The sequence below is a fragment of the Ursus arctos genome, unplaced genomic scaffold (assembly GCF_023065955.2).
Source record: "Ursus arctos isolate Adak ecotype North America unplaced genomic scaffold, UrsArc2.0 scaffold_8, whole genome shotgun sequence".
NCBI lineage: Eukaryota > Metazoa > Chordata > Mammalia > Carnivora > Ursidae > Ursus > Ursus arctos.
This window is the reverse complement of record NW_026623100.1, coordinates 46,402,218-46,417,912: the sequence shown is the minus strand read 5'-3', so window position 1 is coordinate 46,417,912 and position 15,695 is coordinate 46,402,218.

Sequence of the window (15,695 nt, the reverse complement as noted above, 5' to 3'; positions counted from 1 at the left end):
GTGTTTGCAGTGATGATAGAACATACCCACCATGAGTAACGAGAACTGACTGTGTGTAAAACACAACACTTATTTTTAGTTCCATCATTCACCACAACACCCCAGCCAGATAGAATTCCCACTTCCTCATTCGTTACATCAAATCAGTCTGAAGCTCCTCCTTAAACACCCTCTTCTCCCCATCTCCACTGTCATAGCCTTGCTTAGAGTTTCGTTTTGCTGGGCTGATATAGCAACCTGATATTCCTGTCTCCAGTCCGGCCCCTTTCAATTTCTCCTCCATGTATCTTCCAGAGAGGTCTTCCTAAAATGCAGTTCTGATCACATTATTTTTCTGCCAACAACCTTCAGGGGCTCCTTTTTTTCTTCTTCTTTTTTTCTCCATTAGCAGTGACTTGACATTTACTGCTAAATACCTACTGACTAGTCACCTTCCGGTTTCTCAGGTGGCAGTGTGCCCAGCTCGCCTCCTTAGACCCCCTTGCAGCATGTGGCCCAGTGCCACTCGATGAGATGTATGCACAAGTCATTGGGTGGAGGTGATGGGAAATGCTTTAGAGGAGACACACGTGATTGGCATCAACAGTTTGCCTTTTGATCTTTCTTCCCTTGGACATACTTTTGAGGCAGCAGCCATCTTGCTAACTACAAAACAGAAAGGAAACCCAAAGGATAGTGTTTCAGTTGTTTATTGCTGCGTGCAAATCATCCAAGACTTAGTGACTCAAAACGTACCATTTATTTGCTCACAATTCTATCTGGAGGGCTAGGCTAGGTGGTTCTTCTCCAGGTCTTTCCCTGGGGTTGTGTACAATAAGGAATTGCCTAAGGGTTGGTTGGTCCTGGATGGTTTCAACAATCAGGTGTCTGGAGCCTTGGTGGAGATGTCTGGAAAGGCCGGGTTGGCTGGGCTTTTCTCGATCTGGCTTCATTCTCCATCTGGTCTCTTTCCTCATTTGGTCTCTTTCTCTATCTAGTTTCCCTTCCTCTAGCAGGCTAGGACATTCCTACATGATGCTTTCAGGGCAAGATGATGAGAGCAGATCCTTCAAGTCTCCTTGAGGATAAGGCTGAGAAGTCACACAGAGAAACTTCTGCCATATGCTATTGGTCAAAACAAGTCACATGGCCAGCTCAGATTTAAGAACATGTATCCAGGTATGGGAGCAATTGTTCATCCTGGCAAGCAATCTGTCATAGATGACAAAATCAGAGGATGGAAGGAGCCTGGATCCCCATGGTTACCATGAGCCCTGATGTCAGCACTGGACTGTCTATCTCTAGACTTCTTGTTATGTAAGAAATAGATGTCTTATTTATTTAGCCCCTGGAATGGTTGTTTTTATCACATGGAACTGAACATATTCCTGACTGGTTCAGGTTGTTCTTACTATGTGTTTATTGTACCTTGGTGGTTCCAATCAGTGGTTGAATTCTCACAGGTAATTTATCACTAGTAATAAAATGCCAAACTTTCTGAATAATTCATAGAGCTTAAAAAATAGATTAGGGTGGACTCAAGGTCCCACTTCTGAATTGCCCATCTCCTCTGTCATGGGGATAAAACCCGGAGACGCACTGTCCTGTAAAAGCAATCCACTGTCCTTTGTTTGTGGTTAACGTTAATATTCATAAGGGACTATATCTTTAGGTCCCCTTTGGCTTTATTTGCATCTCTAACTCCCATCCCCAAACCAGACTCTTCCCTATTTATTTCTGGGGGCCCCCAAGAATGCTTCTATGTATATACAAAGCACTCCCAGTTGTTATTTGTTACTGTGGCTTCCACAGCCCTGACAAGCTCCATGAGATACTGCTCTGAGCTATGACTATTTTCCCCTTGATGTTGCCTGGGGGCCCTAAGACTTGGAGGGCCTCTGATGTTCTTCTGAATCTTCCCACCACCAGGCAGTATTCATCACTCCTCCTCACAGTACTGGCACTGTTAATATCCCTTTCCTTTTCCAAACAAGAAGGAAGATGCTCCTTTCTGGTTACACTTTATTTGAATGCCCCAGCAAGGTGGCCCGGATGTAAAAGTTTTGCAGTGGAAAACTCTCTGCTGGAGTTAACTGATGAATCTGCCCGCCTCCCCTTCCCCTTCATTCTTGACACTGTCACGGGCAGTGAAGCTGAAATACCCACTCCACCACTGATGGGCTTGGACCCTACCCCAGTGCCGGACACCACTCAACACCCAGGAAGGCCCTGGTGCATCGAGAAGGATGTTCTCTCCTTGTTTTCTTCAGAGGTTGTTCGACTGCTGTTGCTTGGACCCTAGTAAGTGACACAGCTTTTTCCTTTAAGAATACATATTTCTTAAAGTCTTTGAATAGCAACTTCACTTATGTGATTAAAAGCAAAAAATCCAAGTAGTACAAAAAGATACAACAAAGCAAAGCAAGTCTCTCTAATCCTGAAGGCCGCTTCCTTGGTCTCCTTCATCTGAACAAATTTCCAGAGGAGTTTACACATCTTCGTGAATACATGACCCATCCTTTTAATTCATAAACACATCTCCAGCTGAACCAGAAGCCCAGGCTAGCAGAGGTTCTGGAAGAAGCTGCCACACCACATCCAGACCCCCGCTCCACTCCGATCCTCAGGCTTTGCTTAATTTGGCCAGCCTCTTCCTTTTCTCATGGAAACTTCCTTATTCATCTCTTCATTCCATCTGTTGTCTTTTTCTCTCTCCAGTCTTATTGAGATATAATTGACATCCAGCTCTGTCGTCTAAGTTTAAGGTGTACCTTATAATGACTTGACATACATATATTGCAAAATGATTACCAAAATAAATGTAATTAACATTTATCTCCCCATATAGTTACAAAAAACTCTTCCCCTCTCCCCTTTGTGATGAGAACTTTTAAATTCTACTCTCAGCAACTTTCAAATAGACCATACAGCCCATCTGCTGTCTTTCGAGGTCATCAGACATGTTCAAAACTCACTACTGGACGGGGTTCAACTCTTTCTCCCGGGAGGTTTTTGAGGCCCTCTGCGGGGGTGAGAAGTCGCCTACTTCCAGCTTTCGGATGTGGCTGAGAACAAGCTCCAGCTCACCCAGCACGGCTCCTGACATGTGTCATCCCTCTTGTGTAACTCGCGGCTGCTCGGCCTGCCTTAGGCCTCATCCCACCCTCCCGCCATGTTCCCCCTCCGATGCTCCGCTGCAGGTCCTCCAGCCCAGAGCTGTCCCACTGCTGTGCCTTGGCAAAGGCTTTCCTTCTTCCTGGAGTCTCCTTTCTCTATTGTTCTCTTTGGAAATTCCTGTTTTTCCACCAAGACTATACTTCACTGTTACTTTTTCTGTGAATGTCTTACATGATTTATTTCCCCTCCAGACCCCTGAGTTGGGGTCATTACCTGGACTCCGGTCACTGCTGTCCCTGCTACTTATTCCCGTTATTCAAACGATCACACTGTGCTACAATTTTATTTTTGCTTATATTTTTCTCATGCGTCAGTATTATGAGCAACTTGAGAATAAGTACTTGGTGCTAAAATTTATGCATGTCACATAGGTGGCCGTCAACAAACTTTTCTTAAATAAGCTCTCACATATAATATATAATTTTTGTACTTAGGCAGCTCTGGTGCTCACTGGAATTTGGAATTGAGTGAAAAAGATTGGGAGCTGTTGTCCTACGGGCTACGGCTCAAAGTCCTTTGTGTGCAAGCCGGTATCCCCAGTATCAGGAGACCCAGCTTGAAATCCTCAACCGTTTAGCATTGGCAACAGTGGCCAGCCACTTAATCTCCCCGAGCTTTGGTTTTCTTTTTGGAAAAAAAAGAGGATTTATACATCTTACAGAGTTCTGGGAACTAATTGCGACTATGAGAAGCTGCCTGGAAGGGTGCTGGGCACCTACTGGTGTTCAATACATGTTCACCTAGTGAGTGAGTAGACGGCTGGGTGTATTAAGATCTCTCATGTTACAGTAAAGGACATCTGGACTAACACAGCATCTAAAGGAGGCAAGTTTACAGAAATAGCAATAGGGACAACATTATAAATGTATCTTGGTGCTTCTATATTTTAGTGTTGTTCACACACACACACACACACACGTACACAGGAAGACTCTCTCTTCCTCTCTTGTCCATACGATTCCAGGTCCCAGTTTTGTTTGCTCGCTACACAGCAGATCTCAGGACAAGGTCTTGCAGGTGGCAGAGAAGTGGAGGCAGCATTAGCTGCAGTTTTGACGTTATGCCCCAGTGACGTTTCATTTTCATGTCTGCTTTTCTTGAGTTCAAGGCCGTTACACACCTTTCCTTTATGTGCACAGCTGGGGAGGCCCGCTTCCTCTGGGTTCGTGAGCTGTTGTGATGGCCTGCTGTCCACATTGGTATTCTGTGAGCCTAGGATTTATAGTCTTCCTGGAAAGCCCCGATATCTTATCGTGGGGACGCAGGAAGTTTTTTTCAATGCTTACTTTGCTTCCATTTTTCAGTGTGATTGAATTCTGCAAAAGCCTCTCAGTGAAAGAATGTTTTTTGATAAGTACTTGAAATCCTCCATTTGTCAGATCTTGCTTTTACTTGGTGTTTGGGCTACTTTATACCACACAGGCAGCCCCTAGGCTCTCAGTCTCTCTCGCGTGCGTATATATGCACATGTCCCCACCACTGCCTGAGCTCCAGCCCTCAGAGCATCGGAGTCTCCCTACCCCCAGGCCCTGCTCCATCAAGAAGCCTATTTGGGGAAAAGTGGACTTCTCTCAGGTCTGTTCCTGGACTGAGCCATACTTAGCCTGCTTCTCCACTGTCAGGCCCAGCTCCATCTTGGTTCTGAGGTCGTAGTCACCGATCATGTGGCCCTTGGGGCCATCAGTAAGAAGCTGCTATCCCCACCGTGTTCCCAGAGACAGAGCACGTTTGGGGGCAACATGTGGGGGGAAAGTCACATCCCCACCCCATGCCGTGCACACCACTTCAGTTCTTAGAGCACCAATGTGGTGTTAAAGTCTCGGAATGAAATCTTGGGGCCGCCCAAAAGCATCATCATACGGCACAGAGATATCTTGAAACTCTTCCCCAAATTGACTAGCCCTCACTAAAGGGGATCTCTCTCTGATCATGCTTCACTTGGGGTCCCAGCCTGCTGCTGGGTTGTTGAGTTGGGAGTTTTCTTCTCAAAGATGGTTTCTCCACCTCGTTCATTACTGAGCTCAGAGGCCCCATCCCCGCCTATCAGGTTGTTCAGCCAAAAGCTCAAAGGCTACTCCGAGGCTACTCGTCTCAGCCATTCTCTCTAGCACAACCTTCAGCCCCCGCTTTCACCCCCAAATGCCCACCGGCAGTGTCTTACCAAACCACAGAGCAAATTTCCCCCTCTCTCCCTCAAATTTTGCCACTCCCCTTAGAATACGAGCCTGGCTACATTTAGTTTCCACTTTTAAAATTAGTAATATTTTTTTCTCCTTATGACACACAGATCTTACCCTTGCAAATAATCACTTCCAGTTTTATATTTCAAACAGGTTTTTCTTATTGGTCCATTAAAAAGAAGACACTTTAAGCTCACTAACCTATGGCCATTTCAGTTATAACTCATCTAGTAATTCATACCTGTTATAAATATTATGATAATTATTAATGACAAGGGAAATTATTAATTGTTGGCATATAATGTATCTGTTACGAATATTTGTGGTAACTCGTAACCACATGCCCATCATTCAATAAAAGCAGCTTCTCTGTAGCGTCTCATACCAGGGTGTATTTGGCCAGTGTGGTACAGCGTACTGCACCAGCCAGCACATATTGTATTGGTCCACTGTGACCGTTCTTACTGATAGGAGCCCTGCTAAATATTTTCAACATTACCTTTGTCCATACTCATGTCTGGCCTCAAATAAACAATATAAAATTAAATCAGTCAAGCTTCTAACTACTTCGAATATATAAGTCCAAGCACTAATTTATTGTAATGACTGAATTGGTTTAACTAACCAGGTACTTGATAGCAGTATATACTTAATGAGTGTGTAGGACCCCATCTCAGAGGTTGGGACTGTGTTCAGGGAACTAAAACCCTAATTAGGTAGATAGGATCACCTCACACAATGGGTGCTTTATGCTTTTGCATATTGTGCTGGCTTTCCCAGGCCTTTCCGATTCTTGAGATGTCTTTGGCCATCTTGAAGATGACAATGGTTTTTGACCCTGATAATCTGCACAATTGGATCTCAGGACTCTTCATGTCTTTCGTGGGTTTCTGATGGCTCACTCACTCCTCTGTGGTGGTTTACTGTCCTCAGGGGTTACTCAGTGGCAGGTTGTTTTCCTGCCCGTGTTCCTCTTATCTTGTATGAATGGCGCTCCTGGGTTACCAAGAGGCATGGGGTTCCAGTCTGAACTAGTGGTGGGAAGAACTGGGTGACAGCTGTGGGCTGGAGAGCAAAGGGACACCAAAGGCAACATCTCAGACACTGTGTGAAGTCCAGTGGGACGTTTTAGTGAGGAAGCAAAACCTGGAGCATGCTGACCCAGGAGGTCAAGCAGGTGAAAAAGCCACAAGAGATCTTTGAGGCAACGATCTGTGGGAAGCGGGAGACCTGACAGGAGCTGGTGACTGTGTAGGAAGAAACTGTGAAAGGCTGGCGATCTTTCCCATTTTTTCTACCACTGTGGGCATATTTGTTCAGCAGAAGACTCTGTTTACACCTCTAGCACCCCACTGCTCCTCAAGCTGGAAAGGAGACTGAGACTGCAAATTATTGCCAAGACGGCATGATCTGATATCTAAGTAATGACTGATGTCAAGTCTTGTGATTACATTACCCCTTCTCTTATAAAACTTTAAATAAGTTTTCAAGGGAGCTTGGCACCTGTGACCCAGCACTACCCTCCCACTAAAGGGCTGTATTGGGTCCCCCGCGCTTCAGCTCTCTCCTATTTCCTGTGTGCTCTGCTCTTCTTGGCATCCTCCTTAGTGGACTCTTCCCCGTGGGTGGAGCAGTCATCACTTTCCCCTTTGTCCAGTCATCATCATTCCTATGTCTGGGGGCCAGACCTTTGGTCTCAGAGTCCCTGTTGATCTGGCAGCATTCTTACAAATAGTTTCCTTTCCCGGAAGTTCCGTGGAGATACACGGATGATCTCCACCCTGACACCTTGGAAATGTAGAGCGTGTAGTGCTCACAGGTGTGTGGCTTTGCGTGGCTATTAATATCGAGAACATAGGGGACCCTCACTCCCAGGTTTGTACTTCCTTCCTCTGTTTTAATGTAATGTCTGCCTATTCCCCTGGACTCCCTCTCTTCTGTCCCAGTTCTGGCTTGTCAGCCTGATGAAGTGACCTCAATACTAATGGTCTTCCTCCTTTCTGCTTTTGAGTACCATTTCTACATGGTAATGCTTCTCTCAACAGGAGTGGGGTGAAGAGTTCTCAACACTTGCTCCTCATTGTGCACCTCTGGCCGCTGCAAGGCCGGATCTACTTGACAGGAGCCAGACACAGGATCGCTGCATGGTGTGCAAGCCCGTCAGTTGCTGCCGGTTATGGGCTTGCACTTCAGCCTGCGATGATGTTCCAGGAAGGAGGCCTGAAAGAAATTTTTTCCTTCTGTTTGAAAATCACAAGATCCAGGTCATCCTTGGTGGCGAAATGGACCCTGCTTTTCTGCAGCTAGTACGTATCTCCACATTCTCTGTTAGGAGAGGAAACGAACCGGTTCAGCTCTACCACCAACCCCCATGAATGCTGATGGTCTGGTCTGGGAGCCTGAAAATGTCTGGACCTTAATTTTTTCCCCAATGTCTCCTGACTTCCACCTTCTGAAAAATCTGAAATTGAGGATTCTATAGGAGGAGAGATCTAGGCTTAGCAGTGGCATGCAAAATAGGCCCTTAAGGCCATGGTTTTTATTTTTTTGTGTCATGGACTCCCTTGAGCATCTGATGAAATACACACACACAGGAACACACACTCACACGTGCATAAGAAGAGACACCCCTCCACACATACACAGATAAGCATACATATAATTTTTTTTGCATACCATATCCAAAAAGTTTATACACCCTTGAAGCCCATCCATTAACTCAATGTCAAGAATTCCTGACTTAAGGGATTCAATTAACATGGTGGGTGAAATGAATAGAAGAAGAGTGTTTAGTGATCGTCCGGAGCTAATCTTTTCACATCAGCCAATGCCGGGAATTTGTGTTCTGTTTTCAAGTGAGTCTTCCAAAAGATATGGACGAATCAGACACTTTCAGAGGAGAGTGACCTTGGAATCACGTTAGATACTGAAAACCCGAGGAGCCTCAGAAATCTCCTCGTGGAGAAGAAGGTAGAAGGGCATGGGCAATGCTTGTAGTGATAACCCTGAAGACTCAAGGAAGTCGCAACGATTGGGGATAATTTTCACGATAGATTTTGGGATCCTGAGTAACCCGCAGTTAGCCAGAAATCTGAATCTACAAGGAACTTTGATTTCCCTAGTGCTCCATTTAGTTGAGGTTTTTTGGATGCGTAAATGAAAGAGCGTGGCTGATGACAGCTCTGATTCTGTGTGGTAAACCTGACGATCCAGGATAGACGCAGAGGCTGGACCAACCAAGCATTCAGCGACGGTCGACTGCCTGAAATAAGCTCTTAGTACCTCCCCACAGGCTCCATCCTCCATGCTCTACCAGATGTCATAATGTTCTAGATGGTTCTGTCCACAAGTTCAGATGTGCAACAGAAATGCAACTTCCTTTACTTTTTAATGTCACAACCTTTCTTCTATCTCAAGCCCCCATTCTGCCTAGATAATCTAATTGTTTTTCAGGTAAGTTCTGTCATTTTCAGGTTGTCTAGGTCATTTTGAGTATAAACTCAATCAATTCAGGATTTCCCGCCCTCTTTCTCCAAAATGCTGGACGCTGATACAGATGGAAGAGAAGTGGGTTGTGAGGTCTCCAGATGTTGGAAGGGTCATCTGGAGCTTGGTTGTAATGGCCTTGGATGAGGTAGACATCATCTTCGATAGCTCTTGGTCACTGGTCTCTATTCCCACCAATACCCACGGAAATGTCTGTTCACTCTGCCATTTGGCTATACTTACACATATTTACATTGTCTGTCTTGCAGGTTGATAGGTCCTTGCAGCCAACTTCCAAGACCCTCTAAGGATCTGTTCACATGTTGGGGGTGGGTGTGGGGCTCTATCTTAAGTCCTATTTCTGTCAAAACACATCATAGTCTAGGCTCTCCTCCTTTGCTGTAGCACCATGCTGGTGCAGGAAGCTGTTCTTCCCTAGCACATAAGGCACTGGGGTCCTTTATTCTTAAATTCCGCAACGTGTCTGGTACTTCTGCCCTCCCCCTCCCTCTTGCCTTCCCTCCCCCAGTTCAGCACAGGACTGAGACATCCACAGGAAAGTTTACAGATTTTTTTTTTCCTCTCTCTCTCTCTGACTTTAATTCTCCCTCACCCAATCTAGTCCAGATTGGTGGGGCCCCTGGAACTTCAGATCTTCTCTTTTTTATTTGAAGAAGCTCACATTTTATGCTTTGTATTCTTTAGGGCTTAGGCACCCAACAAAAAAACCCAAAGGTTTGCAAATAAAAGCCATGACTTTTAAGTCTTTGCTATAATTCTTCAAAATTTATTTAGAAGCTCAGAAGCATTGTGAGCCTCTGTTTCTTTGTATTCCGGGTAAGGCCTCCTAGGAGGTAACATTTGCCACTGACACAGGAGGTGTAGATGAAAACTCTGATAAGAAAGTGTGGAGGTGGGAGGTTGCAGGAACAGACGAGCCCTTAATACAATGGGATACATATTAACTTATTTAACTTAAGTCCATTTTCCTCTGCTGGACACAAATATCCCATGACAGAAATAAACAGAAGATTCATCATCAGTCATTATTAGTAACTTAATGTGAATTAGTTTCTCATCTTTACACAGGCTAGGTTCTGAGAGCGGGCTTGACAGGGGAGAGTGGGGAGAAAGGTATAGAATAAGACAGTAGAGGGGCGCCTGGGTGGCTCAGTCATTAAGCGTCTGCCTTTGGGCTCAGGGCGTGATCCCAGCATTCTGGGATCGAGCCCCACATCAGGCTCTTCCGCTGGGAGCCTGCTTCTTCCTCTCCCACTCCCCCTGCTTGTGTACCCTTTCTCGCTGTCTCTCTCTCTCTCTGTCAAATAAATAAATAGAATCTTAAAAAAAAAAAAAAAGAATAAGACAGTAGAATGGCCAGGTGTGGTAAGAGGGAAGGGCAGCCAGAGGCATTTTGTGGGTAGTGGAAGGCTGAGATGGAGGATTAGAGTGTGGGGAGAGGCAAAGAGAGAGCACCCGGTAAAAGGTCCACACATTTCCCAATGATGCAGGGCTGGGGAGACATGGAGTCTTCCTCTCAGAGGAAGAGAGAGGTCTGTGTTCAGACCCAGGTCAAGAATTGACTTAATGATTTGTGGGACACTCTTCTCAAATTTCCAGGTAATTCAAAGCGCTGGAGGTAATCTCTAATAAGACAGAAGTTCAAACAGCAAAAGAAAAATGAACACCTAAGGGGATGCCTGAGTCCAGTGGGGAGATAAGTGGGAAAATAGGAGGGAAGAAGGACACCCATTCTGGGCTGAACCCACTCTGGGCCAGCGGATGGACAGCCTGGAGGATGGGCAGAGGGAGAGACAGCATCCTAAAATTAGAGATTTTCATCTGAAGTGAGACAAAACAGAATCATTCTTTTATTACATGTGACTGAGAAAAATAGCTGGATCCTGTCTTCATGTTCTTTTCAGTGTTCTGCATTCTCTCTCCTGCTCTGTTTCTGTGTGAGGAAACACAGGCCTTCCCAAACTTTTGCTGTGATCACAAGCATCGGAAAGTGTGGCCTTGCTTGGTAGGCAGGGAAAAGAAGGATTCAGCATTTTTTCCTTGAAAGCTCCTTGTGTTCTGAGTTTTTGACTCTCTTTTTTAGGACACCTTCACTAAAAACCATTCTATCACACGATGGCAGTAGAGATATAATCTAGATTTATAAGCTATAATGCATGGATGCATCCCAACGGGGAGAAAAGTCTAATTTATGTTTGTCCATATATTTTTTCTTTGGTTGGTGTTTGTGTTCTAAGTTTCCGGAGGCATCCAACATAGAAAGGCCCTGTAATTCCAGACGGAATTAATACAGACAGTATTTCATTCAGGAAGTGAGACCATAAATAAGAAGAGGTACTTTTAGATGGCCTCTAAATTTTTTGAGATACCACTCAAGTGCCCGTAAAAACCAAAATCAACTTTCTACTTGCATTCTTAATTTTCTCTGCACCTCATTTCTTTCCTGGATAGAGACGATTTTTCAGGCTGGACAGGAGATGAAGAACATCTATGAAAGACTCAGGCTTTTCCCTTTCACATTATCTCTACCCTAACTCCGAATTCCTTCTGTTTTTGTCAAAGGAAATTTTTCTTGGGTCCTAAACAGTGATAAACAAAAAGACAAGAAAAATGTGGAATCCATTAGGATGGGTCAAGAACCTTGGTTTAGGAAGATTTGTATGCTTTGCTGTTCTCTGTGGATATGCTTCTCCCAAGCCACGAAAGGGTTCTCTAGAACAACCAATGTCTCCTTCAATAATGCCAGGGTTTCTTCTGAGAGAAAAAAATTGCCCCTCATGATTCATTTATTCATCTAACACACTAGTGGAAACCATTATGCACCGCACACTAGGGAAATAATACTACTTACGTAAGTGATCACTATTAAGTGACCACTAATCACATGGCACAGTGCTCCAAGTTCCTTACACATACTATCTCATTTGATCCTCGCTGTCTTGCCAGGAGGCAGGTCCCAGCAATATCCTCATTCATCTTACAGATGGGGAAACTGAGACACTGGAAGGTAAAGTAACAAAATCAGACAGCTAGTCAGGGACCGACCATGATTTGCAAACAGGCAGTCTGGTTTCAAAGTCCATGCTATTAACCGTGAAGCTGCAGGAGACAAAGGTTCTTTCCACAAGTGGTTTATAATCTCATAAGAAATGAAAGCTTACAATCTAAGGACATTCATGCTGAATCCAAGTGAGATGATATTCTGGAGCCATACTGGATATGACGCATGAGAAAATGAGCCTAGAACATGGGTCAGTTCATTAAGGGTTTATGGTTTAAAAAATCAGTAGATGGGAAAAATTAGTAGATGTGCTCCTGAAATGAGCACTATATGGGGAAAAAATTAAGACATAGGAAATTCTCCCATCTAGAGTGAGATGGACATTTCATTTCCTTAATTCTTCATCTTGGGCATTGCAAGGTTTCATATAGGACCTTCAACAGGAGCAGGAGGGTATTTCGGCTTAGAGGTTTCGACTGGAGATTTGATTTTGGGGAGGGAGGGAGTGGCGATTGGCCTGTGTTTTGGGAAGTATTTTGGCCTGAGGGCTTTTGTGGGGTTGTCTCTTTTTCACTTACTCTTTCCCCTCTTTAAATGCCTTTCTCCTATGAGTCTTCTTTGAATCTGGGATGCTCAGAGAAGATGAAAGCAGGCTATATCGTTGTGGTGCTCAATTCAAGGGTGAGAGGGGAGTCTTCAAGTCTCCTTCCAGTTTTTTTTTTTTTTTAAAGATTTTATTTATTTATTTGACAGAGAGAGAGAGAGACAGCCAGTGAGAGAGGGAACACAGCAGAGGAGCCTGATGTGGGGCTCGATCCCAGGACCTTGGGATCACGCCCTGAGCCGAAGGCAGACGCTTAATGACTGAGCCACCCAGGCGCCCCAAGTCTCCTTCTAGTTGGTCCAGCTCAGCTCCTCTGGGATGAGAAAGGAGGCAGGGATTCAGGTTACAAGCACGGTCCAGGAATAGACAGCTTGCGTTTATCTGAAACATCTCTTGTGCTATAATTTTTAGGAACCAGGGTGAGGCAGATGGAATATATGAACCCAACACTAATCTCTTATGAAAACATATGAAAATTAATTCCCTGCCTGAATAGCAAAGGTGTCAGTAAATCATATTCTTGGTACATCCAAGATTCTGTTAACTTTGTATTTTCCAATTAAATTTCATGTTAAGAATAACTTGGAGTTGTTTAGCTCTTCTTGTCCTAGAAAAAACTATTATTTTTGGATAATTTTAGTCCTCTCTGTTTTTGCTTTTCTGTATTTTGAAATTTGCATGGATGAGTTAGAAATTAGTTATCTAAAAACACCTGCTTTCTCTATACTTTTAGACAGAAGAGACGATTAAGCTCTCTTCTAGTCTACTTGTAACTGTCTAAAGTTTGAGATAACCATCTTCAGAAGACAGATAATCGAGTTGAGGCCATTCTTAGGGATCAATGACATTAAATGTGCTAAGGATGCTCAAAACGACAAAAATCCAAGGAATAAAAATAATGCTTGACTTTCATTTTACTGGGGACCCATTTGAACTATTAAAAGTGAGAAAATTTATTGTAGTGCAACAGTTTATGCTTTCCCATTTCTAAAGAGATAAATAAATAGAGAAATGGGGCCATATTTCTCCAAAGATGAATGGCTTAAGACAACAGAGAGACTATTCACTAAAAGCCGTAATGAGTAGGGGCTAAAAATATAGCCACTTTATGATGTCTGCAGAAGCTCTTCAGCTATCTGCATTTTATAGGGTAGAAGAGAAAGAAAGTATCTCCACCGGCCTGACTTATATTCTACTCGATGCACTTATTCTATCTCCCAACACCATTTGCTGGTGTCCAAGGTATTTCTTTTTATTTTTACAATAGCTAAGAGGCGGGTTGGCTTAGAAGGCCAATGTGAATGTGAGGGTGAAGGGGAAGACGGGATTCACTGTTATAGTTTTGACCAAAATGGCTGTGTGAATCTAAAACCTTAGAAGTGAAATTTTAGTCATTTGTCCTCACTTTTTAATCTCTATGTTGCCAAGCATCTTTATTGAGAATAAATAAGCTAGTATTATGAGATAGGAGAAGGCCTCTGTGTTGACTAGTGAGATTACTCTCAGGCTGCATGTAAGTCGTCCTCATTCTTTTCTATGAAGGTGCATCTGTATGTCCTACAGAGAGGAAGGGGTCCATTTTTAGTCTACCTCTGCCCCGATTTAGAGAATCATGTAGGGACCAATAGGACAAAAGAGGACCATTAGCTCTGACATGAGTTCAAATAGTAAATAAACTTCTGAAAGAGTGGGAAGTGGTAAGGCTCACAGCCTCAGTAGTGCAGAAAGTGGAGGGCCTTCTCGTCAGCTCACTATTCTGTTTACTGTACTCATCAAAATTCAGAGGGAACTGGGATAAAGTATTATCGCCTTTCACTGTGTAAATTCTTTTGATTGGCTTTACATGATTCTCTTTTAAGGGGCAAACCAACCCGGCCAGCTCTGAGCTGCTGTTCACCTCACAAAAGGGCTGTGGAATATTAGACATTCTCATTGTAATGGGCCAGCTGAGCTCACAACCCAGGGACTCTTCCCATTTTCTGGAAACTATTGTCCTTTCCTCATCTACGGGAGGTGGCGTCTCCCTGCATGTGTGTTCTGCATGACTCTTCTCCCTTGGGAAGAACTAACTTGGTCAGGAGTTGAAATCTATCTCAAACTGGGAGCATTCTCTTTTCCAGGATTTGGAAGAGGGAGAAGGAGAGACAGAGACAGAGGGGGAGAATGGAGGTGCAACACGCCATGTGAGGGCTGCAATCAAGGACAGGGAGCTCAGAAAGCTGATCTGGAATACAAGTGAGAAAACAGCAGCTTTCCAGTTTTTTCTCCTTGATTTTTTGTGAGAATCCCCACATCCCTGTAATAAATTGCTCCAATTTATTTTATCTAGATTGAATTGGTTTCTGTAACTTGCAATCAAAGGATCCTAACTAAAACACAGACTACAGAAGACACTGATGATTTATTTGGCTTGTGGATTTATTTCTGATAATTTAAAATATAAATCTGCAAAATTGTATCTTGGCTTGTATCCAATTTAATATGACTTTGGAACAGAAAGTCAGGTGTGGACTAAATGTGGCCTAAGAGCATGCTCTGGAATTAATACAGAACAGGTATTGGCCTCTCGTTATTTTTAAGAAAGTAGGCAGATTATTTAATCTCTCTGACTTTTAGTTTCCTTAACTTCGAAGTGGAAATCATATGTCTCTCATAGGATTGTTGTTAAATTTAGTGAGCTACAATATGTAAAGTATCTAGCCCGCATAATAAAGGCATCCTCTCCCAGTTATGGGGAGCTTCTGCCGGGGAAAAGCTCAATTTGCCATTTGTGTTCTTTGTTGTTGTTGTTTTTGGTTCTTCTTAGTGTTGGGTCAGGAACGGGACAGTGCTGAGTCCAGGCATGGAGGAGGTATAGTGTCTCCAAGCGGAGTTGGGAGGGGCAGGAGCCCAGGTGACCTGAGGACGTTGGAAAGGGGAGAAGATAGAAAGAAGAAAGAGGGGCCCATAGAATCTTGAGCTGCCTGACAGTTTTGGTGGTGGCCTGCCCAGGCTGATGGAGCCGCAGGAGCTGCAATGCCGATAAGACAGGGGTCATTCCCCTTCTCACCAGGCTGGGGTTCTGATGCAGTTACACGTTCTGCTGCGTTTATATGCGGCACCCATGTTTCACGGAACCTCTTAAATGGGGTTTCTCATTCTCAATACTATTGCCACTCTGGGCCCACAGTTCTTCATTGTGAGGGCTGCTCTGTGCATTGCAGGGAAGCTGATCAGCACTTTTGTCCTTTATCCACCAACCGTGATA